We start from the raw sequence: 26,389 nt of genomic DNA on the forward strand, positions 1-26,389 counted from the left end.
TCTAGGTCCTGATGGAATTAAGAGTTTAGAGCCCCCTCTCTGGTCATCTTCCCCTAACAGTCACCCCTCTGGGAGTATGGACCAAAGTTCTTTATGGGTGCAGAAGGTATGACCAATTTACTACACCTAGATGCTCCATTTTTTTTTTTTGGAAGAAATACAAAATTAATTTCTTTTTTTTAACATTTATTGCCTTTTGTTGCCCCCCCTTTTTTTATCATAGTAGTTATTATTGTTGTTGTTGATGTCGTTGTTGTTGGATAGGACAGAGAGAAATGGAGAGAGGAGAGGAAGACAGACAGGGAGAGACAGACACCTGCTTCACTGCTGGTGAAGTGACTCCCCTACAGGTGGGGAGCCAGGGGATCTAACTGGGATCTTTACACTGGTCCTTGCACTTTGCGCCATGTGCACTTAACCTGCTGCGTTACTGCCCGACTCCCACAAAATTCTTTTCAAACATCCTCTTTCAGTATTCATTATATTAAGTCCTGAATCAAAATGATACACACTATGTGTCCAAGTAAGGTTCTAGAAGGGAAAACAGTAGAGAACGTGACAGTTCTGACAGTTCAAGCCCCTACCTTCAATGTGCCTACACTTAACAAACTGTATCAGAGCTTTGGAGCATGCAAGAACCACACACTGTCTTTAGACATCACAACATAGAAAAAAAGATGATTTTCACGTGTGTGGCAAAGTAATTATTAAAATACAAAAACAACAACAAAAAGCCAGCTTATACTGTATTCTTATATGCCTGTTACATTAATACCAAACCAGATGTATTTCAAATACTTAATCTGGGACTTCTTTAAACTAGAGAGCTTCACAATTTATTTACAAGAAAATATAAGGGAAACACTATATAATGCAGAGACTAAAAGTGTGATCAGTCAGGGTTCGGTGCCATTAAATAAGGTTACTTAACTTCCTGAGTATCAGTTCCTTAGTATAGAATCCGGGAATGAAATGACCTCAGTGGTTCTTCCAAACTATATGACCAATATGCCCACTGGTTTTTGACATGATGGAAATATTATCCTCTGTAAAATTTAATTCATTAGAAAATAACATAGCTCTTTCTCTAGGTTCGCAAAGAAACTACAGTCCTAAAAGTTAGTCGGACCACTAACTGGTTGTCTTATCTTTTCTAGGCTGCGTTTTCTCCACTATAAAATAAGAGGGTGGGATTGGGTGATGTAAATAGTCCTTTCCGGCCTTTAAAAAATCCCATGACTCCATCATGACTCAAATACTATTCAAGAGTCAGCTTTTAGGACTGAGATAGGCTCGGAAGTTAAATCAATGCGCCTCCCCCCCTCCTCAAAGTTATTTTCTGCTAAGGTAAGTTCTAATTACAGACGCAGGATTAAAATAGATTTAATATTTACAAGTTTTAAGCTATAAACACTCGATACATATTCAATGCTACCAGGGAAAAAAAAAAAACCTAACCAGACAGAATTAACTGTAAAATATTAAAAAACCACAATTCTCATTTAGTAAGCACCTTCTCTGCCACGCTAACAATGTCATTTCCCGTCACAGTCATACAGAAATCCAAAGCGAAAATGCTTTTCTCAACTAATGAAAAGGGTGGCAGGGGGAGGGGGGGAGGAGGGGTGCAGGTCTAGGGGCAGCGAATCATCTGCTTAAACTTGCAACGTTGGGCTCTCCCTCATTATTATTATTATTTTCTTTCAGAAGGGAAAAAAAAATCCCCATGGCCCGGCAGTTTTAATAAAACAAAACTAGAGCGCTGACAGTTTTAGGATTTTGAAGACACATCGAGATGGCGCAGGGAGAGAGAGAGAAAGAGAAACTTCCTGGATTTTTTCCCCCTCCCTCTGTAAGAGAAAAGAGATTTCCTCTTGCTGTCGAAGGGAAAGGCCCCTTTAACAGTTTTTCTCTACGTGGTGCTGGCTGCCAGACTAGGTGGGGCTCTCTCCTCAGCCTTCCTCCTGCCACTTCCCGCAACAAATGGAGCAAAGCAGCCCCGTTTCAGGCAAACTTTTTCCCTGTCAAGCTACAGGCTCGGGGCGCTGGGGAAGGGCTCCCCCCGCAGCGCTCCTCGCCCGGCCCAGGGTGGGGGGTGGGGTGGGGGGACGCCGGCTTTTCGCAAAGGACAACTTTCTGGTTTCCGTTCTAACTTCCACCCGCTGCTGGGAGGAGGTCCAGGCGCCCAGCGAAGGGGCTCTCTGGCCGGGGACAAGCCCTCGGGGCGCCGGCAGGGGGGCGGCGGGAGAGGCCGCGGCGGCCGCGGGCGGGGAGGGGGGGGTTCTCGGGCTCTCACTTCCTCCGCCATATTTCAGACATTTGACCCCTTCCGCAAAGCGCGCCGTTCCCCGCCGCGGCAGCTCGTCCCCGCCAGCCCGGGAGGCTACGCACGATCCGCGGTGGGGGGGCCCGGATCCCGCACCACCTGCCGCGCGCCGAGAGGCCGCCGGGGCCGCCGCAGGGGCCCCTCCACCGCCGCGCGCGCCCCGCCCGGTCCGCGCCGCACCCCGCCCGCCCGCCAGCTCGCTCGCCCGCTCGCTCGCTTAAGCCGGCGCCCGGCCCCCGCCCCGCGCCGCTGCCGCTTTCAGCCACCGCGCACGCACGCACTCTGCGAACCTCTCACGCTGTCACCGGGTCACCGCAGCCAGCGTCGCCCCGCGCCTTGCGCTCTCTCCGGCTCGCTGCTCCCAGCGCCACGGCCGTCCTGCCGCCGCCGCCGCCGCCGCCGCCACTCCGGCTGGTTTACACGCCTGAGTCTGGGCGAGGTTTGGCGGTGTCGCCTTGACGTCAGGCGTTCAGCCTCGCTCTCGCTTCCGTCCGCGGGCGGGGCGCGCGGGTGCGCGGCCCGGGAAGGGGCGTGGCAGAGGGGCGGGGCCAGGAGGGCGGAGGGGCGGGGCCGTGTCCGCGCCGTCAGCCTCGCGCCGGCTTCCCAAGTCGCCGCCGCGCAGACCGGACACGCGCGGCGCTCTTCCTGGCGCTGGTCTTCCGCCTCCAGAGCCGATTCAGTGTCTCCCATGTCGGCTGGCTGAGGGCGTTGTTCCCCTGTCACAGTCCACGACCTCAGCGAGTTATAGACGTGTGAAGACTTAGAAACACATGAAAACTCAGAAGGAGCGGATAATGGGAACCGTGTTTTCTATCACCAAGGCCACCAGTCCTTTGTGCTGGTGACACTGGCAGGAGAAGTGAGCGAGAGCTCGCGCTTTCCTACATCCCCGAGTGCAGGAGCCTAGGCCAGGACACACTTTTCATCCTTGAAGTGGCCTTTCTGAATTAGCCAGTATTTCATGCAGGGGTGCTTTAACCCCGGTGAACTCTTTCCCAGATATCCTGACAAACTTCCCATACAACTCCATACTCCAAATCAAAACTATATGAATAAAATGAATTGCGTACTTAAATGCACGGGCAGGGCACTAGAAAAAATACCCGTAGATTTGTGATCTGAGTACGGGCCACAGAAAGCAATTATCTTAATTGAATTTTTGTATTATGTTTATTGGACAGGGACAGTCAGAAATCGAAAGGGAGGGGGGGTGATAGGGAGAGAGACAAAGAAACACCTGCAGCCCTGCTTCAGCACTCGTGAAGCTTTCCCCCTGCACGTGGGGACGGGGAGTTCGAACCCGGGCCCTTGAGCATTGTAACATGTGCACTCAACCAGGGGCACCACCACCCGGCCCCCAGAAAGTACTTTGGATTCCAAAAATGCTCTGCTTTGAAGGGGTGAAGATATAAAAAGGGAACTTTGCTAGAAAAGCTCAAAACACAGCTACTCTTTAGTACAAGACATTGTCAGAGCTTTTCGTACGACAGAAGGTGTGGATGGGGGAACTGGGTGGTGGCGCACCTGGCTGAGCACACAGGTTACAGTGCACAAGGACTGGGGTTCAAGCCCCCAGTCCCCACCTGTAGGAGCAAAGCTTCACAAGTGATGATGAAACAGGGCTGCAGGTGCCTCTCTCTATTTCCCTCTCCTCTCAATTTCAATCTTTCTCTATTTAATAATAAATAAATAAAGCTATTAAAAAAAAGAAGGTATGGATAGGTGCAGATTTCAGAGAGAACAAAGCGTAGGGAATACCAAGGCTGGAAGAGTGGACAAAGATTTTTGCCTAGTTTGTAGTTTAACTAGACTCTGTATAAATAATTCTTGAAATCATTTGTGTGTGTGTGAAATTTGATAAATTCATAAGATTAATGAAGTATAAGACTGATTTCCCTCCTCTAATGGATAGTAATTATAAATTTTCTGCATTTTTCTAAGTGTTTCACGATCTCAAATATGTTAATAGAATATGCTGCATACTTAGGTAGCGTCTGTTTTTTTGAAAATCCCTTATAATTGGAAGCTTCAGTGACAAATTTTAGAGCAGTCTGTTGGAATTATAAATTCTGAGTGAATTATGACTTTTCAATTATTGCATGAATTTTTGAGGATTCTGAAAGTTTAAAATGCTGACATTGTAGAAACTGATATTCCCTGGATACATTGCTTATTCTTCTCCTTTCTGGGCAGACTTTTACCTTTTTTTTTTTTTTTTTTTAGTATTTTGCCTCTTTTTTTTTTAGCATTTTATTTATTTGTTTATTTATTGAATAGACACAGAGAGAAACTAAGATGGAAGGGGGAAATAGAGAGAAAAAGAGACAACTGCAGTTCTGCTTCACCATTTGTGAAACTTCCCACCTGCAGGTGTAGACCAGGGACTTGAACTTGGATCATTTTGCATTGTAACATGTACACTTTATAGAGTGTGCCACCACCTGGTCCCATTTTTCCCTCTTCTTTTCTTTAGAAAAACTCCTCGTCTTTTAAAAGGGCATTTTCTTATAAAAATATAGTTTCAGAAGATCGGCTCTAGGACTGTTTAGAGTTTGAGAGAATGTGTAAAATGACTTAATTAAAAATTTTTTTTTCCTTTGGTTAGACTGGAATTCATTGTACTTGTTGATACGTAAAGTCTATCAGAGTATGCATCTCTTAGCACTGAACCAACTTTTAAGTTTGAGCATTTCATTCTTATCTCCTTGAAAACTGCATCAGGATATTTAGGACATATACACATATGGCCACATAAACTGGTCACACATACAAACTGAACCTGCCTTTTTTTTTTTTTTAAGGTACAGAGAGTGTGAAAGAGACCACAGCACCAAAGCTGGCCTCCAACCTGGGTGGAACACATGGAAAAGCAGTACAGTAGACATGTGAGCTATTTTGCCTGCCCCAACCTCTCATTTTTGTCACCAAACCAATTTTTTCTCCATTTCTGATGTTCACTGTTATTACCATCTTTTAAAGTGTCTTGATCTTTAGTCCTGACACTCTTTTCTCTACTTTTTTCCTCAAAGGAACTGAGCTCTCGGTAGGCACATCTATTAATAGTAATTCATTTCTACAAGGGCCCCATTTGCTTAGGTTGGCACTACTTCTCAACTCCTGGATTTTAGTGGCACCTTCTTATCTTACTTCGTGGCCTTGGGTCTGTTCCTACTGGAACCAAGCCATTGTCCGCTTTGTTGCCAGATGTGTTAATCTTAAAATATATTGAGCAAGTCACCCTGCCTCAGAGCTTTCAGCTATTTGCCTGCCCCATCAAACGAAGGTAAAAATCCTGCATGTTCACTTAAAACTGCTTCATGGTTGAAGTAGACTTGTTTCTTGCCAAAATAGAAAGCTTTCCCACTCCTTTGGTATTACAAAGGTGTTTTCTCTGCCTAGGATGCCCCCTTTACCTTTACCCATTAGTCAAGGTGCATATAAATTTTTTTTTTTTTCAGGGAAGATGATCTATTTCAAGATAATGTGACCATTTCTCTTTGCACCCCATAGTAATCTATTGCTCCTTTCTTTTGTCACTTGTGTTCTACCTTCCTACCAGAATAAAAGTTTGCAAACTTTTCCTGTGGAACCAGATAGTAAAATTTTAAGACTTTGTGTGAAACAGATGTTGCAGCTCTACCTTTGTAGTGCAAAGGCAGCTACATAAGGTATACAAAGAATGAGTATGACTGTATTTAGTAAAACTTTATTTATGGATATGAAATTTTGAGTTTCATATAATTTTATGTGTCACAAAGTTTCTTTTATTTTTTTCAGCTGTTTAAAAAAATGTGAAAATCATTGTTAGCTTATGCTTATACAAAAACAAGCAGCAGGCTGGATTTGGCCGGACTAGTGTTGACTCTGCTGCCTGCCCTCCAAGCCAGCTTCAGAGGCATGTGATGTGTAAAGAACACAGGGCCCTGTGCATGACATATGCTACCATCATGAAAATTTTGATGACTTTTTAAAAATACTTATTTACTGGATAGGGATAGAGACAAATTGAGAGAGAAGGGAGAGACAGAAGAGAGAGAAAGAGAGACACTTGCAGTATTGCTTCCCTGCTCATGAAGCTTTCCCCCATGCAAGTAAACATCAGGGGCTTGAACTTGGTTTCTTGAGCATCATAACTCATATACTTTACCAGGTGTGCTGCCACCCAGTCCTTGACTTTTATTCATTTTTAATATTTTATTTTATTGTATTTATAGGGAGAGATACCACTGCACAGAAGCTTTCTCCAGTACTACAGTACACTCATGTGGTGTCTTGAGGCCTTGAACCTGGGTCACAGATATGGCGAAGCAGGCAAGCTGTTTGCTGGGTCCAGGTAAGCTATTTGCTGGGTCCCAAATTGTTAATAAGTTTTAAGCAAAGGCATGTGTTTTCATTTTGTACCAGATCCCGCAAATAAAGTAGTGGCTCTTATCTTTCCTAGAAGAGAAAATCCCTAGGATCAGGATGTACTTTTCTGTTGTTTGGGACAATACTTTTCACATGTTAGACACTCAAGATATATTTGTTGGGGGGGAAAAAGTGTTACCGTTAAATTCTTTTCAACAGTACTATGGAACAGTGGGTAACATGGTAGAGTTCAACTCCACCACTTACTAACTGTAATCTAGGACACACTTCTTAACCAATCTGAGCTTTACTTTTTTTCTATAACATGGGGATTATAACTACTGATTTAGAGAATTGCTATATGATCATGTATAGAAAATAGCCTGAGCTTAGCTCTTGGGACTAGAAGAAACTCAAAATTAGTTTTTTTCTCTTTGATAGGATGTGTATTAATAGTTTGCTTGCCCATAATGATTGCTGCATTTAACCTCATATGGTATTTTTGACTTTTCCTGTTGACTTCATTCAAAGTTTTACTTCATATCAATAGATGTAGGTGTGACTTAGAAAGGAAGAGAAGACAGGACCATAGAAAAAATGGACAAAGTATATAAATTTAGATGGTTATAGAAATAATAGCCAACCCATATCTGTGACCTTAGGAGGACTATTACAGTTTCTAATGGAGAAAACAGGGACCTAGAAGTTAGGCGGTGGGAGCAGCATGGAGTTGTACCCCTGTTATAACTTTGTAAATCAATGTTAAATCACTAATAACAATTAAAAAACCACTTTTACTTCAGATAGCATCTACTCTTCATTAGCTCCATTTCAAAAGTTGACGTAAGTCTTACTGTCAGTCTGCAATTAGATTTAAAAATCACCAAGCTCCTAATTTTCTTAGTTATAGTTAGTGATTGTTAGCATTATCTAAAGCCATGCTATTTAACTTCAGTGAGACATGCTTATCAGTGGCACTGATTGCGTTTAGTCTGAATTATTATTTCATTCATAAGAGAGCAGTGTTGAAATTTGATTCCTTGGAAATTTGATCCAAGGAGCACCTGGTCCCTTATTCTAAATCTTTTTTTCTTTTTTTTTAGGCCCTCAATTGTAGATATTGTTATGTGCAATTTTCAGTGTGATGCTGTGGAATGAACTGAAGGCCCTGTGCATGACAATATCACAAGTTGCATTCCCTAGCCCAGTGATTTAAAAAAAAAAAATTATTCTTTATTTTATATATTTAGGCAGAAGGGGAGAAGGAGGAGAGAAAAGAGAGAGAGAGAGGAAAGGAATAGAGAGGGCAAGAGATACCAAAGCATGGCTCTGCCATCCCTGGAGTTCCCATTGATGCTGCCCATGGTGATTCTGTGTGGTACAAGAGACCAAACTTAGGGCCTTACCCACAGTAAGGCAGATATTCTGCCCACTGAGATATTTTACAAACTCCTGTTAAGTATGCTTTAAAGATTAAGAAATCTGGGAGTCGGGCAGCAGCACAGCGGGTTAAGTGCACATGGCCGGAAGTCCAAGGACCAGGTTAAGCAGGTCTGCAGGTTTCTGTCTTTCTCTTCCCCTCTCTGTCTTCCCCTCCTCTCTCCATTTCCCTCTGTCCTATCTAACAACAATGACATCAATAACAACAACAATAATAACTACAATAACAATAAAAAACAACAAGGGCAACAAAAGGGAAAATAAAAAAAAAGGGAAAATAAATAAATAAATAAATATAAAAATTTAAAAAAAAGATTAAGAAATTTGAAAAGGTTCAGGAACTGCCAGAGGTTATAACTTCACCATGATATCACAGTTTGGAGACTTAAATCAACTTTACAAAGACACCTGTGCTCTCCCACTCTCCACTTCCCCTTCTGCCAACAACATTTTATTTATTACAGATATGGGATGCCAGGTAGTATGGTAGATTCAAAGAAATTCACTACATAGATTCAGTTCTCAAGGATTTCAGGAGAGGAGGAAGATAAAAATTTAAGCAAGACAATGTCTGATAAGTGTGCATAAGCATTAATTATTAAGGTGATTCAGAGAAGTGAGTAAGCCACTAGGTCTTGACAGTGGTTAAAATTTAGAAACACATTGCGGTCCAGGAGGAGGGGAAGAAGAGAAGGAGAGAGAAAGACGCTTGCAGACTTGCTTTGCCACCTGTGAAGCATCCCCCTGCAGGTGGGGAGCTGTGGGCTCCAACCTGGATCCTTGTACAAGTTGTTGTACTTAGTACTATGTGGGCTTAATTGATGTGCCACAACCCAGACCCCCTGTGTTTCTAAAAAAAATTTTTAAAGATTTTTTTTTTTTTATGATAAAGATAGGAAGAGAGAGAAAGAACCAGACATCACTCTGGCACATGTGCTGCCGGGGATCGAACTCGGGACCTCATGCTTGAGAGTCCAAAGCTTTATCACTTCTTCCCCTCCTCTCCCAGTTACTCTCCGTCCTATCCAATAAAAATACGGTGTGTGTGTGTGGCGGGTTGGGGGGGGGGGAATGGCTTCCAGGAGCAGTGGATTCATAGTGTGGGCGATGAGCCCCAGTTACTAGAAGAAAATAAAATATACAGAGAGAAAGGTGAGGCATTCCGGTTAAAGAGCAGCATTAATAGAAGAAAAACAGGGCGGCATGGTACTTAAAGGAGGCAAGGTGATTTCGCTAGAAATTTAAGCTCTGACCACCTAGTATACACAGTCATTCTGAAAATTCAATGTAATTTGTGAAGGTTTTTAAAAAAGTTATATTGAAAAATTTGTGACCAGTGGAATTTCATCAAGTTGGTTCTTCTAGTCTTTATGTAATTTCTAGTTTAGATGGTTTTTCTCAATGAAGGCTGGAGAACAAGAGAATTTTTGTTCTTCAAAAATTGAAGTACAATCTCTCTTTTTTAAAATCTTTATTTATTTCATAGAGATAGTCAGAAATCAAGAGGGAAGGGGTGGTAGAGAGGGAGAGAGACAGAGAGACAGCTGCAACACTGCTTCACCACTCACAAAACTTTCCCAGGGGCTGGAACCCAGGTCCTTGCACATTGTTACGTGTGTGCTCTACCAGGTGCAGCACTACCTGTCCTCATAATCTCTCTTTTATATTATGGACATTAGCAATGACAGAATGGTATAACTGTTAGATTTATTTTATGCGGTTCAGGCATGTTTGTTGATAAGACCTACAAATACTGTAACAGAATATAGGCAGAATTTGAAATAATATCCTGAGACAAATAAACAGTTATTACACATAGTACAAAACATGCCCACTTGGCTCATTTTTCTTATTTATAAGTGCATTGTTTCCTCAAAACAGAAATCTTAGAGGAACACAAACTACCTTAAGAGAGTATAGTTCTCAACTGTTTTTCTGTAGTAGTGATGTTCTAATATGCTGTTACCGGATCTCTTGGGTAATTAAGTGCTCGCCTTTATAGAATAACTGCATAGAATTTGTAATACAATCTTTGACCAAGGGATTTAAGACAAGTTTCTCCCTCTTTTGCATCCAACAAGTAGCTGTCTTCTCCTTCTCAACTTCTAACCTTAGACCATATGCAAGTAGTGTACGGGGTATGTGTGTGTCTATATAAAATATTATTATCTTTACACAATACACATTTATATGCCAAATGTTTATGGTCTATGATATATCTGTATCTATATTGTATCTATGTACTTACTCAACAAATGGAAAAACCAGTAAAAGCCATAAAGTAAGCACTTTATAAATGTTAGCTGTTGTCATCTAAAAGATTCTCAATAAATGTTGTTCCCAATTAATATAATGAAACTATATATAAATATACTAAGAATTAAACAAATAGGCAGGAAGAGAGCATAATGGTTATGCAAAAGGCTGTCATGCGGGAGTCTGGCAGTAGCGCAGCAGTTAAGCACATTGCATGTGGTGTAAAGTGCAATGACCGGAAAAAGGATCCTGGTTCGAGTCCCCAGCTCTCCACCTGAAGGGGAGTCGCTTCACAGGCGGTGAAACAGGTGTCTTTCTCTCCTCTCTGTCTTCCCCTTCTCTCTCCATTTCTCTCTGTCCTATCTAACAATGATATCAATAACAACAACAATAATAACTACAACAATAAAACAACAAAGGCAACAAAAGGGAATACATAAATAAATATTAAAAACTAAATGCTGCTCTGAACTTTCTCTCTCCCTCTCTTTTTCTATCTATATTTCATGAGATAAAAATCTTTAAAAAATTTTTTTTGAGTTAAAAAAATCCTTTTGTTGGCTATTTTTATACCTATTTTTTTGTGTTAGAAAACAGATTGAGACAGGCAAAGTGCTGTACCTGCCACCTTGAGACTGGACTGGGATTAGGACCCAGGCCTTTCTTCTTGAGGGATTCATGTCCTCTCCTGACCAGGCTGCTGCAATGAAGTATCATTTAAATAGTGAAAATACTACCAAAAAGGTAATCCTGCTAGATACTTTATCTAAGTGAATAAAAAATTAAATTAAATTAAATTTTACAAAGGAAGATGGCAGCGAGGCGGTGACCAGAAAAATAGCTGGTAGTCATCACTGATCGCTCCCATCAGGAATGTCACCATAAGCTCTTTCAAGGGCCTCTCCAGGACCCTGCCCTCACCATTCTTCTTCTTCTAGCGTTTGCCCTTCTTCCGTAGCCAGTCAATAGCGTCAGGTTGAGCCTGATGTAAAGTTTCGAGACCTCCTTTGAATCTGGAGAGGTGGCAGTCGTTGACTATGTGGGTCATAGTCTGTCTGTAGCCGCAGGGGCAGTTCGGGTCGTCTCTGGCTCCCCAGCGATGGAACATAGCGGTGCACCGGCCATGGCCTGTTCGATAGCGATTGAGGAGGGCCCAATCATAACGTGCTAGGTCAAAGCCGGGTTGACGCTTGCAGGGGTCTGTGATGAGGTGTATGTTCTTTACCTCAGCTGACTGCCAACTCTGTTTCCAAGAGTCTGGAACAGAGAAGTTCAGTGTAGGCGTAGGGGACCAGATTGGGTGACAGACGAGACGTCAAGCGTTGGACAGGGTGGGCGAAGATATCCGCGTATATTGGCAGTTCCGGTCGAGCGTAGACGTGGGAAATGAACTTAGATGATGCCGCATCCCGACGAATATCTGGCGGGGCGATGTTGCTAAGAACTGGCAGCCATGGAACCGGGGTGGAACGGATGGGTCCAGAAATTATCCTCATGGAGGAATATAAAGCCCCACGTTCTGAAGGGAGCCTGGGTCAGCCTACTCTGTCACTCGAGGAAGACTGGTCCTGAAATGAGTGCAGTCTAGAATGTTCCCATCTGTGACAAATGGACTGAGAGCTCAGACTGACAGGGACTCGGAGGTTTTACAGGCTTCTGTGTGAAATGTGATGTGGTAAACAACTAACTGTATTTGTTTATTTTCCTCAAGTATGGAGCTACTCTGCCCTAATCCAACTTTCTAGCCCTAGTCTCAACTCTGATTACATCTTCCCAGACAATATTTCAGCCCACCTCCATGTTAACTATCAAGCTCTGGCAAAAATCACTAAAATCATGGGCCTCTAGGAACATGCCTAAAATCGACTTCCTAGCTTGTCTCCATCCTAAGATCCCTATTCTCACTTGCTCTATTCTACTTTTTGGTTCCTGTCTATTGTTTAATTTTATTGTTTTGTCTTGCTTTATATCTTACTGCTTTTCAGCTTTGCTACTATTTGCTACTGACTTTCCTGGGCAAATGGCCTTACAAATGTGCCCCAAAGTCTGGCTTTTTCCAGAGTCTTACCCCGCTAGGGAAATATAGCAACAGACTGGGCCTATGGATCAACCTGCCAATGCCTATGTCCATCAGAGAAGTAATCACAAAAGCCAGACCTCCAACCTTCTGCAGTCCATATAGTATTTTGGTCCATACTCGCAGACGGGGAGAAATGTTAGGGGAAGATGACTAGAGGGCTCTGAAACCCAGTTCTATCAGGATCCACTGCTCCTGGCGGCCATTTTTTCCATTTTATTTGTTAGGGCAGAGAGAAATTGAGAGGGGGCTGGGTGGTGGCACATTTGGTTGAGCACACATATCACAATGCTCAAAGACCTGGGTTCAAGTCCTTGGGAAAGCTTTGCGAGTAGTGTAGCAGTGCTACAGATGTCTCTGTCTCTCTCCCTCTCTATATCCCTCTTCCCTCTTGATTTCTGGCTGTCTCTATCCAGTAAATGAATAAAGATAATAAAAAATTTTAACAAGAGAAATTGAGAGGGGAGGGGGAGACAGAGAGACAACTGCAGACTTGCTTCACCGCTTCTGAAGTGACTCCCCCTGCAGGTAGAAAGTCAGGGACTCGCACTCAAATCCTTGAGTGGGTCCTTGCGAGTGTCCTTGCACTTAGTACTGTGTGTGCTTAACTGGGTGTGCCACTGCCTGGCCCCCTGTAGCTGTGACTTAAAAAGGAAGAGAAGGTGGGACCACAGAAAAATGGGGAAAAAAATACAGATAGACAGACAGACAGACAGACAGACGGACAGTTATAGTAATAATAGTCAACCCGTATCTGTGATGTTGGGAAAATCATTGCCGTTTTCAGTGGAGGGAATAGGGACACAAAACTCTGGTGGTGGGAACGGTGTGGTAGGTACCCCTGTTATTTTGTAAATGACTAATAAAAAGAAAAGAAAAGAAAAAGAAAATAGCTGCTAGGGCACAGGACTGTGTGCCTGATACTCCTGGTTCGATCACTACTAGCACCTCATGTACAGGAGTAGTACTCTGACTTTTCTCTTCCATGTGAAACTCTAGCTCATATGAAATGAATAAAATAAATCATTAAAATTATTAGTGATTTAATAATGATTAACAAGATTATAAGATAACAGGGAGATGATTCCCACCACCAGAGTTCCATGTCTCTTCCCTTCCATTGGAAACTTCCATATTCTTTATCCCTCTGGGAGTATGGACTAAACTTATTCTCTTCCTCCTCCTCCTTCTTCTCCTTCTTTTTTGCCTCCAGGGTTATTGCTGGGGCTTGGTGCTGGCACTATGAATCCACTGCTCCTGGAGGCTATTTTTCTTTTCCATTTTATTGGATAGGACAGAGAGAAATTGAAAGAGGAGGGGGATATAGAGAGGGAGAGAGACAGATACCTACAGATCTGCTAGTGAACCCCCTGCAGGTGGGGAACCAGGATCCTTGTGCTTCCTACTATGTGCATTTAACTCGGTGTGCCACTGCCCAGTCCCCTGGACCAACATTCTTTACGGGGTGCAGAAGGTGAAAGGTCTGCCCTCTGTAATTGATTCTCTGCTAGACATGGACATTGGTAGGTCGATCCATACCCCCAGCCATAAATCACTTTTTAAAAAGGAAGGATGGAAAGAATAGCAACTTGCATGCTTGAGGCCCCAGAGGTCACAAATTCAGTCCCTGGCACCACCTTATGCCAGAGTTAGGCATGCTGTGATCTTCTCTCATAATAAATAAATTAGTAAATAAATACTTAAAAATACTTTATTTTTAATTAATTACTTTGTTTGGATATGACAGAAACTGATAAGGAAGAAGCAGATAGAGAAGGAGAGAGAAAGGAGGAGAAAGAGACACTCCCAGCAATATTTTACTGCTTGTGAAGTTCCTCACCCTGCACGTGGGGACTAGGCTCTTGAATCCAGGTCCAAACATACCGTAACATGTGTGTGCTGCTGGGTGTGCCACCACCCACTCCCGGCAAATAAATAATTTTGAAAAAGAAGTCATAAGAGCCCTATCTGGCTGTTTGTCAGGAGGGTTTAAATAATTTTGGTTTATGGTAAATATATTTGAGAAGACAATAACTTAGTGGGATTCTGGGGAAGTTGGACAGAGTTTGATAAAACATAACAGTGACTGAGGCGTCTTTTAAAAGGCATTTATCATTTAGCTCCCTGCTGTAGTTGATCCTATCCATTTATTTTTTTTTCTTCCTAAAATTCAACTTTTTGCCTATTTAAAGAGAAACTTGAATATCACTAATGTACTTACACATTTCCTTCCTGCTTCTTAGCAGACTTTAGAACCACAAGTTTTTTTTTTTTCACTAGAATTCCTTTGCCCTTCTGATTGTCTCTAAGTTTTCTATTGTCTTGTCATGTCCTTGATGCCTAAAAAAGAATACCAAAAAAAGCATGTCAGCCAAAGGAGAGAAAGTATGTTTAAAATATCTTTGGTCTGATAATTTCTGTCGGCTACATATGCCTACGTTTAACCAGGCGATTCTCCATGCTACCAATTTAGGGTGATACAAGAATCTCCCTAGATAATTACATGAGTTTGTAATTGCTTCATAAATGGAGCTATCCACAAAACAAACAAACAAGAGGCAAAGAATAACTCACCATAACAAAGAAAGTATCTGTCTTGGTTAATGATTATAGTCCCAGAAGAATGCAAAGGACTAGAACTGATACTTGTTACGCCCATGTTTATAACATCATTATTTACAAGATGGAAACAATTCAGTCCATCTGTGGATGAAAGGATAAGCAAAACATGGCCTATACATTCAATAGGATGTTAGTTAGTCTTAAGAAGGAAGGAGATTCTGATACATGCTGCAACATGGATGAACCTTGTAGACATTATGCTAAGTGAAATAAGCCAGTAACAAAAGAACAAATACTACATGAATCCATTCTATGCAGCACCAAGAACAGTCAAATTCATAAAGACAGAAAGTAGAACTGTGATTGCCACGGTCTGGGAATAGTGGAGACTTACTGTTTAATGGATATAGAGTTTCAGTTTGGGAGGATAGAACTGTTTTGAAGATGGATGGTGATGATGGTAACAGAATAATGTCTCAAAACTGCACTTAAGGAGTTAAATTAGTAAATTTTAGGTTATTTATATTTTACCACAGTTAAAAAAAAAAGTAATGGGTTGGTTAAGAATTTGGGTTCTTACTCAGAAATATCAAGTTTAAATCCCAACTCCATAGACTGAGAATCCATGCAATTTCCACATTCTAAATTTGAGTTTCTTCACCTAAACAATGAAAATGGCAACAATAAGTACCCAAATAGATGACAGGAAAAATGACTTTTCCTATTTTTGTATAGTCAGCACTTGAGAAACTTGTGTGAATTAAAACAATTCATCTAAAATCATTTGCACATAGTCAATACTCAGCAAATTTTAGTCATGATGATTTTATTATCATTTACATTAAGACTCAGTTTTAAAGATTACATAGAGTTTCTTATGTGTTTCTATGAATTCACAGCAGGCCTATTTTTTAATTATGAGATTCCAGGGATTGATTTCAACTTTCAATTCAGACACAAATTTGGCTGATCCAGGGATGCTGATGAATGAGAAGTTCTGATGTGTTGGTGAAACTTGATGGAAAAAACTAAGATATTGAGATAATTCTGACAGTATCCCTGTATGTTTGGAAAAATGAAAAAAAAATTTTTTTTTTTGGTTATTGTTGCCAGGGCTTCACTGCTCCAGGCTGACTTTCTCAGATAGAAATAAAAAATAAAAAAGAGTGGGGGGTTAAATGGTGGCATACCTGGTTAAACACACAGTAGAAACCACCAGGACCCAAGAAAGAATCCAGGTTTGAACCCCCACTCCCCAACTGCAGGGGGTCACTTCACAAGTAGGAGCAGTAGATTCATAGAGTCAGCACTGAGTCCCAGCGATAACCCTGGAGACGAGAGAGAGAGAGAGAGAGAGAGAGAGAGAGATAGATATTAATTCACCGCAGCAATCAAAGCTTCCGTCAATGTGGTCAGGTCACAGGGCAAACAAAGTGCATTATCCAGGGGAGCTATTTTGCTGGCCCTGGAAAATGAAAAAATTCAACTGCTTTCTCTCAGCTAAGTAGAGGACCAGGTGGTGGCTCATTCAGTAGGGTGCACATGTACGAGGACCCAGGTTCAAGTTCTTGGTCTCCACCTGTGAGGGAAGCTGCTTGAGTCACTGAGAGTGGTCCAGTGGGTAAAGAAAGCCTTAGGCTCTCAAGCATGAGGCCCAAGTCCAATCCTTGGCATTGCATGTGCCAGAGCAATGCTCAGGTTGCCCCCTCCTCCCCAAAATTAATGAATAAATATGTAAAAAAATAAAAATGAAGTAATTAAAAGTTTGTAATGTTTGCTGCATTAACCAGAAGATGCTTTCCAAGTTGTTACTACTGGAAAATTTCCTCTAATCTATATCCTGACTGTCTTTCTAGAAAGCTGGCACTAAGTATGTGTCAGCTGACTTGAATAATTACAAAACCATATTGTGAATGTCTCAGTTTTACTCAGAATTATGAATCATTTTTTTGTCTGTGTGTATCAGAGAGAAACAATAATGGACAATGTTATTTATTTATTTTTATTTGTTTATTTATTTATTTAATTTATTTATTCCCTTTTGTTGCCCTTGTTGTTTTATTGTTGTAGTTATTATTGTTGTTGTCATTGTTGTTGGATAGGACAGAGAGAAATGGAGAGAGGAGGGGAAGACAGAGAGGAGGAGAGAAAGATAGACACCTGCAGACCTGCTTCACCGCCTGTGAAGCGACTCCCCTGTAGGTGGGGAGCCGGGGTTCTAACCGGGATCCTTATGCTGGTCCTTGTGCTTTGCGCCACCTGCGCTTAACCCGCTGCACTACAGCCCGACTCTCGACAGTGGTTTTTTTTTTTTTTTTTTTTTTTTAACAAATGAGCCCTCAGCTCTTCAATGTTGTTACTAATATCAACTATACTTAAAAAATGAGAACCTAAAAGCTGAGAAAGAAGAACAGAAAGGGAAACACAAAGTAGAATTTGACTGAGTTTGGAGTATTGCACCAAAATAAAAAACTCTGGGTGGAGGGTGAGGGTAGATTTTCAGCTTCACTATAAGGGGGTGGGAGTAGGGAAACAGACTTTGGTGGCAAGATTGGTGTTAATATACACTCCTATTAAAAAGAGAGAGAGAGGAGAGAGAGGGAGAGAGAGAGAGAGAGAACAGGCTCAGGCAACAGGCTCAGAATTTACCTGTGTGAGCTGGAATCTGAATATAGGTTGATTCAGCTCCTGAGTTTGTTTTTTTTCTTTTATACCAGTACTCTTTAAAAAATTGTTTTAAACTTTATTTATTTTATTTGATAGAACAGAGAGAAATTGCAAAGGAGGGAAAGTTAGAGAAAGAGAGAGAGAGAGAGAAAGACACCTATAAGGTAGGGACCCGGTGCTTGAGCCTGGTTCCTTGTGCATGATAATATGGCACTTAATAAAGGGCACCACCCCCCACCCCCCATACCAGTACTTCTTGCTACTTGTTACAGCCACTGAAACTAGCTTCACTTTTGGAACTGCTACAAATTCCAAAGTCACTGTCTGAAACCCTTTCTATCACTGGAGAATTGCAGCGGTGGTGGCTCTTTGGTCACCAGCCCACCCTTGGATGAAAGGACAAAAAGCTTCTGTTCAGAGGAAAAAAATGGGGGGAGAGAAGGGATAGGACATAATAAGATGCTTATTTCCCAGAAATACTCCTTTTCTTCTCTGACCTGAAATCACCACTTTTAAAGTCACTCTTGGTTAGGAAAACAAATGTGCTATTGATATCAGAAATCTCTTGTTACTGTATACACATGCTACCTGGGAGTAAAGAGAGACTGGTAGTTCATTCCAGCTCTCTGTCTCTGGGTCTTTCATTAGTGCAGTTTAGTTTATCAAATGAGCTATTTGTCTCCTGGAAAAAACCTAGAAAGACAGTCTCAGTGAAGATATGCTAGCAAATATCACCAGTACTCAGGAGACTTGGTGGTGGGGGGTAGGGGGTGGATGGTGGTAGTGGTAGTGGAGATGGGGGTGGCAGTGGGCAGTGGGTAGACAGGGGACCTGAAATCCGTACTGATGATGGGGTAGCCTGTGAACTTTGGAATGACAGACTGAGCTTCCACCAAGGCTGCCTGGAATAATGATGGATTGTTGGCTCCAACCACACCACCCTGGACTACCTAAGGGCAGAAAGAGAATACAGGGGTATCCCAGGGAATCATGGGACTGCAGAACAGTGAGGCCGCCTCAGGAATGGAGGAGCCAAGAAAAGTCATGGGATATGTGATAACAGTCAGTAGAGGTCCCAGCCTACAGCAACCAGTGATTTGACCTGGTTCTCAAATCCATTGTTCATCAAGCCCCAAGAATGTGGCATGCTCAGCTTAGGATATTGCTCACTGTTGGCTTAATCAGCAGTGGGTATGTGTGTGTGTGTGTGGGAGGTGCAAAGAGTTGGGGCAGTGGGAAGTTCACATGCCAGAAAAAAGAACTCTCCCTGTGGGCATATCAGACAATTTCCAGAGAATAGCGCCAGGATGACACTATATGGGACTCTTGCTACATACCCCCACAGACGCAGGACCAGTCATCACTATATAGGACTCTTGCTACATACCCCTACAGACGCAGGTCCAGTCATCGTTTTCACCCACTGTGTCCTCTGCTTATTTTTAAAATTACATAGTTTGTCTTCTTATTGAACTGTGTTTTATTTTTTCTGGACACAAATCCTTCATAGATATTTGATTTACAAGCATTTTCTTTTAGTTTATAGTTTGTTTGCTCTCCCCACCTGTAGGGGAGTTGCTCCACAAGCGGTGAAGCAGGTTTGCAGGTGTCTAGCCTTATCTCCCCCTCCAATTGTCCTCCTTCCTCATTAAATTGCATATTAAAAGACTCCACGGTGCATTTGATAAGTGGTGTGGATCCATTTGACAATTTCAATACATATTATGAAGTTTCAAATATTAGATAATGAAAGTGACTTATCAAAAACGCTTTTGGTGCTAGGCATAATTTTAAGCTTCTTTCTGGTATCAAATTATTTAATCTGAATGCTCTCATATAGTAGTACTATTATTTTCTCTGTGCTGAAGGTTAGTAAAGAGACACACAGAATCCTTTTTTTTGGCTTCATAATATTTGATGCCCTGTCCCTCTGTAACCCCTCATGATTTTACCTTAGAGTAGTAATTTTTTTTGTTGTTGTCAGACTTAACAAATCATGTGTAGACAGTAGAGCCTAGAGTATTCTATGTTCTGAGTTGAGATAGTCTTATGAGCTGTTTAGCTTTACCTGCTCCCATTCCTGTTTGCTACTGTATGGATCCCAGCATTACTGGAGTGTTAGAAACGTTCTCTAAGGAGAAGTCTTCAGTGCTGATTTATACAGCTGCTTGCTGATACCCAAGAATTTATTTCCTCTCTCTTCAGCATGTCATACTGCTCTAACCTTGACAGGAAGAAAACAACTTTCAGGCTGTGTGGTACATCAAAAAGGTGTCTTCTGTTACTTAAAAAAAATCATTCACTTGATAGTTATTTCCTGTGTCAAACTATCAAATGTTTCCTCTGAGTGTAGCCATCTAGGGGCTTGTTTTTTGTTTCATGCTGCCATATTAACATAAGCCACCTGGAGGAAAAGCATTAATTCATTTATCCATCCATCCATCATCCATCCATCCATCCAAGCTTCTTTTTTTTTTATTTAAGAAAGGATAAATTAACAAAACCATAGGGTAGGAGGGGTACAACTCCACACAATTCCCACCACCCAATCTCCATAACCCACCCCCTCCCCTGATAGCTTTCCCATTCTCTATCTCTCTGGGAGCATGGACCCAGGGTCATTGAGGGTTGCAGAAGGTAGAAGGTCTGGCATCTGTAATTGCTTCCCTGCTGAACATGGGCGTTGACTGGTCAGTCCATACTCCCAGTCTGCCTCTCTCTTTCCCTAGTAGGGTGGGTCTCTGGGGAAGCTGAGCTCCAGGACACATTGGTGGGGTCTTCACTCCAGGGAAGCCTGGCCGGCATCCTGGTGGCATCTGGAACCTGGTGATTGAAAAGAGTTAACATACGAAGCCAAACAAATTGTTGAGCAATCATGGACCCAAAGCTTGGAATAGTGGAGAGGAAGTGTTAGGGAGCTACTCACTGTAAACTCTAGTGTACTTCTGCTTTCAGGTATATATTTTGCAGTAGTTTACGGATACGTGTGAACATAAGCTCTCTCTCACAGAAACTGGTGTATATCTAGGTTATGGGACTTTGTTAGAAAGTGAACCACCTGAGATGAAATTAGAGTATACTATAAAAGGAAAGGTCACACCCGAGTAATGAAGCTGAAGGGTTGTCATTCCACACGTGAAGTTTCTGGACACAGTCTGAGGTGAAGCATGTTGAGGTGTCAATCGTTGCGTTGGTTAGGTTGTGATCGGCGGATGCAATATTATTTGGTATGGATTGGGAGAGGCATACGGGAAAGTGGGCCCTATCCAAGGGTTCCAGGACTGGGGGAAGTAGGGGCTCTATAGTGGAGATGTGAGGTTCCTGCTGTCTTAGGGTTCAAAAAGACAATCGATAGTTAATGTTATCATCACAGTATTTGGTAATTGGGTTAACTTTGAAAAGTCCTTTTGTTATGGTTTGCTGTACAGTATCCAGTATCTTGTATACAGCTGTGCTATTGGATGCTTCTAATCTACTTGGTCTAGGCTTTTGAGAGAGTCCGCATATCAAATACACAGCCTATATATTAAAAAGATTCAGTTTGTGTTTTGAAAAACTTTGAGACATACAATTGATTTTCCCCCTCTCATATTAATTAACTACTGATTTATATGTCTACATTTTGCTAGGAGTGTACATAAACACCATTCCCACCACCAAAAGACTGTGACCCATCCCTCCCACCCACTCCCACCCCCCACTGGCCCAGAAAGCTGCATGTCTACCCCTCACCACAGGGTTTTTACTTTGGTACCCTACTTACAATTTGGTCAGGTCCTGCTTTTAGTTTCCCTTTCAGATCTTCTTAGTTAACTTCTGTTGATGAGTAGGATCATCCCATACTCATCTTTATCTTTCTGACTTAGCTCACTTAACATAATTCCTTCTAGCTCTGTCCAAGATGGGTCAGAGAAGGTGGGTTCATTGTTCTTGATGGCTGCATAGTATTCCATTGTGTATATATACCACAGCTTTCTCAGTCACTCATCTGTTGTTGGGCACCTGGGTTGCTTCCAGGTTTTAGCTATTATGAATTGTGTTGCTATGAACATAGGAGTACACACCTCTTTTTGGTTGGGTGTTATGGAGTCCTTGGGGTATAACCCCAGGAGAGGAATTACTGGATCATATGGAAGGTCCATGTCTAGCCTTCTGAGAGTTTTCCAGACTGCTCTCCACAGAGGCTGTACCAATTTACATTCCCACCAGCAATGTAAAAGGGTTCCTCTGTCCCCACATACTCTCCAGCATTTGTTGCTGCTGTCCTTTTTGATATATGCCATTCTTACAGGAGTGAGGTGGTATCTTAGTGTTGTCTTAATTTGCATTTCTCTGACAATCAGTGACCTAGAGCAGTTTTTCATATGTTTGTTAGCCTTTTGGATCTCCTCTGTAGTGAATGTTTTGTTCATATCCTCTGCCCATTTTTGGATGGGGTCATTTGCTTTTTTGGTGCTAAGTTTGCTGAGCTCTTTATATATTTTGGTGATTAGTTTCTTGTCTGATGTATGGCATGTGAAGATCTTCTCCCATTCTGTGAGGGGTCTCTCTGTTTGTTTAATAGTTTCTTTGGATGTGCAGAAGCTTTTCAATTTGATGTAGTCCCATTGATTTGTTTCTGCTTTAGTCTTCCTTGCAATTGGGTTTGATTCATCAAAGATATCCTTGAGGTGTAGGTGGGAAAGCGTTTTACCAAAGTTTTCCTCTAAGTATTTGATTGATTCTGGTCTGACATCTAGGTCTTTGATCCATTTGGAGTTGATTTTTGTTTCTGGTGAGATAAAGTGGTTCAATTTCATTCTTCTGCATGTTACAACCCAGTTTTCCCAGCACCATTTATTGAAGAGAGCCTCCTTTTTCCATTTAATCCTTTGGGCACCCTTATCAAAGATTAGATGTCCATAGGTGTGGGGATTTATTTCTGGGCTTTCAATTCTGTTCCACTGGTCTGTGTGCCTATTTTTGTTCCAGTACCATGCTGTTTTGATGATGATGGCTTTATAATATAGTTTAAGGTCTGGGAGTGTGATGCCTCCATTTATGTTTCTTTTCCTCAAGATGGTTTTGGCAATTCTAGGTGTTTTCAGGTTCCAGATAAATGATTGTAGTGTTTGTTCTATTCTCTTAAAGAAGCTTGGTGGAACTTTGATGGGTATTGCATTAAATTTGTATATGGCTCTGGGGAGAATATTCATTTTGATGATATTTGTTCTTCCAATCCATGAGCATGGGATATCTTTCCATTTCTTGGTATCAGTTTCTATTTCCTTGAGTAGCAACTCATAGTTTTCAGCATACAAGTCTTTCACTTCTTTGGTCAACTTTATTCCTAGGTATTTGATTGATTTTGCTGAAACAGTAAATGGGAGTGATTTCTGGATGTCTTCTTCTTCAGATTTAGTGTTTGCATAAAGAAATGCCACTGATTTTTGTACATTGATTTTGTAGCCTGATGCCTTGCTATATTGCCTAATAACTTCCAGTAATTTTCTGCTGGATTCTTTAGGTCTTTCTATGTATACAATCATATCATCTGCAAATAGTGAGTGCTTGACTTCTTCCCTTCCAATCTGTATTCCTTTGATTTCTTTCTCTTGCCTGATTGCTATGGCAAGAACTTCCAATACTATGTTGAAGAGTAACGGTGACAGTGGACAGCCCTGTCTAGTCCCCGATCTGAGGGGGAATGCTTTCAGCTTCTGTCCATTGAGTATGATGTTGGCTGTAGGTTTGCTATATATAGACTCCACTATCTTGAGGAATTTCCCATCTATTCCCATTTTTTATAGAGTTTTGAGCATGAATGGGTGTTGGATCTTGTCAAAGGCTTTCTCTGCATCTATTGAGATAATCATGTGGTTTTGGGCTTTGCTTTTATTGATGTGGTGAATGACATTGATTGACTTACGGATGTTGAACCAGCCTTGCATTCCTGGGATGAATCCCACTTGGTCGTGATGAACAATCTTTTTGATACGTTGCTGTATCCTGTTGGCCAAGATCTTGTTTAATATTTTGGCATCTATGTTCATCAGAGATATTGGTCTGTAGTTTTCCTTTTTTGTTCTGTCCCTATCAGCTTTTGGTATCAGGGTGATGTTGGCTTCATAGAAGGTGGAAGGGAGTATTCCTGTTTCTTCAATCTTATGGAATAGCTTAAGAAGTATGGGTATTAACTGTTTCCTGAAAGTTTTGTAGAATTCGTTTGTGAAGCCATCTGGTCCCGGACTTTTGTTGTTGGGGACCATCCAAGCTTCTAAATATATTCCATAGTGATTTTGAGTGCCATATATTTTGTTTTAAATTTATCATTATTACTATTTTGCTTCCAGGGTTATTGCTGGGGCTTAGTGCCTACACTATGAATCTACTGCACATGGCAGTCATTGTTCATTTTCATTGGATAGAACAGAGAGAAAATGAGAGGGGGGAAATAGGGAGAGAGTAGGATAGACACCTGCCAAGATCAGCTTTACCACTTGTGAAGTGACCCCTCCCTCCCACAGGTGGCTGCAGGTGGGTAGCTGGGGGGCTCGAACTGGGATCCCTGCACGGGACCTTCCACTTCATACTATGTGTGCTTAACCTGGTGTGCTACCACCCAGCCCCCTTGAGTGCAATGTATTCTATTAGATATTAAAAATGCAAAAACAAGTAAGAAAAGTTTGGTCTATAACTTTGTAGAATTTAGGTCTTGGACTTCAAAAAGGTCTGCACTAGAGACATATTTTTGCATTTTTTTTTTTTGGAATTCCTGCCTCCTCTACTTGCAGTTCAGGTGACATGGGGAGTGCATGATAGCTCTGATAGTGGAAGCAGGAGAACCTGGCTGATAGAAATGGTTCTGGCTTGTTGACAGCAGTCACTTTGTCAGACTCCAGAGAGACAGGATTAAAAGCAACCTTTAAAATTAACTAATAAAATTTATTTATTTATTTGGACAGAGGTTAAGTTGAGAGAAGGGCAGGGGAGATAGAGAAGGAGAGAGAAAGAGATACGTACAGTACTGCTTCACTACTTGTGAAGCTCCCACCCTTTGCAGGTAAAGACTGAGGATTTGAACCTAGGTCCTTGTGCACAGTAATGAGTACACTCAGGTGTGTCACCACCTGGCAGAAGCAGCCTCTTTAATTCAAGTGTAAACATTTCAGAGGTAGCTGCCAGAAATTTGTGTTTGCTATGGCTCTGCCATTGTCAGAGGTGACACCAGTAGCTCTGTAAATTAAATAGAAGTCAAATGCAGCTCATGAAATGTGCTTCATGTTCTTGCTTGGAAGCATATCAGACCTGTTAGGTGGAGGTGGAGAAATATTTCATATATCTGTGAATTCGTAGTAAATCAAAGTTGCTTTCCACCTCTTGCAATATTTTTCAGCTCAGTGACATGTGGCAGCTAGGCAATGACATTAAATGATATTGTTTTTAAAATGGGAAATTAAAAAAATAGAATTTTAGAGAAAAAAAGACACTAAGTATTTAGTCAACTTATAACTGGGATCAAAAGATGGAGCTCCAGGGACTAGGTGGTAGCACACTTGGTTGAGTACACATGTTACCTTGGTTCAAGCCTCTGGTCCCCACCTGCACAGGGGATGCCTCAAAAATGGTGAATCAGTCTGTTTGCCTGTCTGTCTGCCTGTCTTTCTCTCACTCTTTCTCTCCCTTTCCCTCTCTCTATCTCTTTCTTTCCACCTGCATAGGGAAAGCCTCAAAAAAGTGGTGAAGCAGTCTTTCTCTTTCTCCATCTTTCTTTCTTTCTTCCTTGCTCTCTACCTATCCCTCCCATCTCAATTTCTTCCTGTCCTATCAAATATAAGAAAAATATATTAAAAAGAATAGTCCCAGGCATAAAAATTTATAAATGGAGTAGTGTTTAGGTAATATAAGAAAAAAAAAATCACAGGAACATTGCATTTACTTGATAGTGGTTTTGGTCTGAACTGCCCCTGCATTTGGTGGAATTGGAAACTTGAGTTAAATAATTTGCAGAATTCCACAAAGTCTGATCCATTTGACTCAGTCACAAGATATCACTGTGGTAGTTTCTTTTCTCCTGTCTCTCTGGAGATGTCTGTCTTTGAAAGCATTTCTAATGAGATCTGGAATTATATATATACATCTACAAATACATATGCAAATACATATACATCATGCAGACATACTTATGTCTACAGTACCAACTATCTACTATGTAAAATCCTCTTCTCCACTCCACTGGGTCCAGGTACCATCTCAACATCCCAGTCAACTTAATTATTTGGAATGAACACATGAGATGAAATCTACTCATCATTCTTAGATTAAGGGATGAAATCAAGGACACTAAGTCTAAAAGGAGTGAAATAAACGTGTGTTTCCACAAATGAATTCGACAAAACCTTCAAGGAAGAATTAATGCCTCTACTTTTAGAAGTCTTCCAGAAGATTGAAGACACGGGATACTCCCTTCCAGCTTCTATGAAGCCAACATCACTCTGATACGAAAAGCAGACAGGGACACAACCAAAAAAGAAAACTACAGACCAATATATCTGATGAACATAGATGCTAAAATATTGAACAAAATTCTAGCCAACCGGATACAGAAGTATATTAAAAAGATTATTCATCATGACCAAATGGGGTTTATCCCAGGGATGCAAGGTTGGTTTAATATATGTAAATCAATCAACGTGATCCACCACATCAATAAAGCAAGACCAAAAACCACATGG

General features: G+C 41.6%; 1 protein-coding gene and 1 long non-coding RNA gene across 3 annotated transcripts in view; one reads left to right on the forward strand and one right to left on the reverse strand.

Annotated features, from left to right (window-relative positions):
* The window catches only part of RAP1B (RAP1B, member of RAS oncogene family), a 42,543-nt gene extending 39,745 nt beyond the window's left edge, over positions 1 to 2,798 (reverse strand). The window contains exon 1 of one of the 2 annotated variants that reach the window (XM_060194960.1): positions 2,617 to 2,798. The gene's annotated coding sequence lies outside the window, so the exon portion shown is untranslated. The remainder of the gene's footprint in view (positions 1 to 2,616) is intronic. The other variant, XM_016190539.2, reaches the window with a different exon arrangement.
* Positions 2,799 to 4,372: 1,574 nt separating this feature from the next.
* LOC132539300 (uncharacterized) overlaps positions 4,373 to 26,389 on the forward strand; it is a 105,538-nt gene continuing 83,521 nt past the window's right edge. Inside the window, exons 1-2 of the long non-coding RNA XR_009550556.1 lie at positions 4,373 to 5,211; positions 6,541 to 6,659. This is a non-coding gene — a long non-coding RNA (uncharacterized LOC132539300). The remainder of the gene's footprint in view (positions 5,212 to 6,540; positions 6,660 to 26,389) is intronic.

The sequence above is a fragment of the Erinaceus europaeus genome, chromosome 7 (genome assembly GCF_950295315.1).
Source record: "Erinaceus europaeus chromosome 7, mEriEur2.1, whole genome shotgun sequence".
Classification (NCBI taxonomy): Eukaryota; Metazoa; Chordata; class Mammalia; order Eulipotyphla; family Erinaceidae; genus Erinaceus; species Erinaceus europaeus.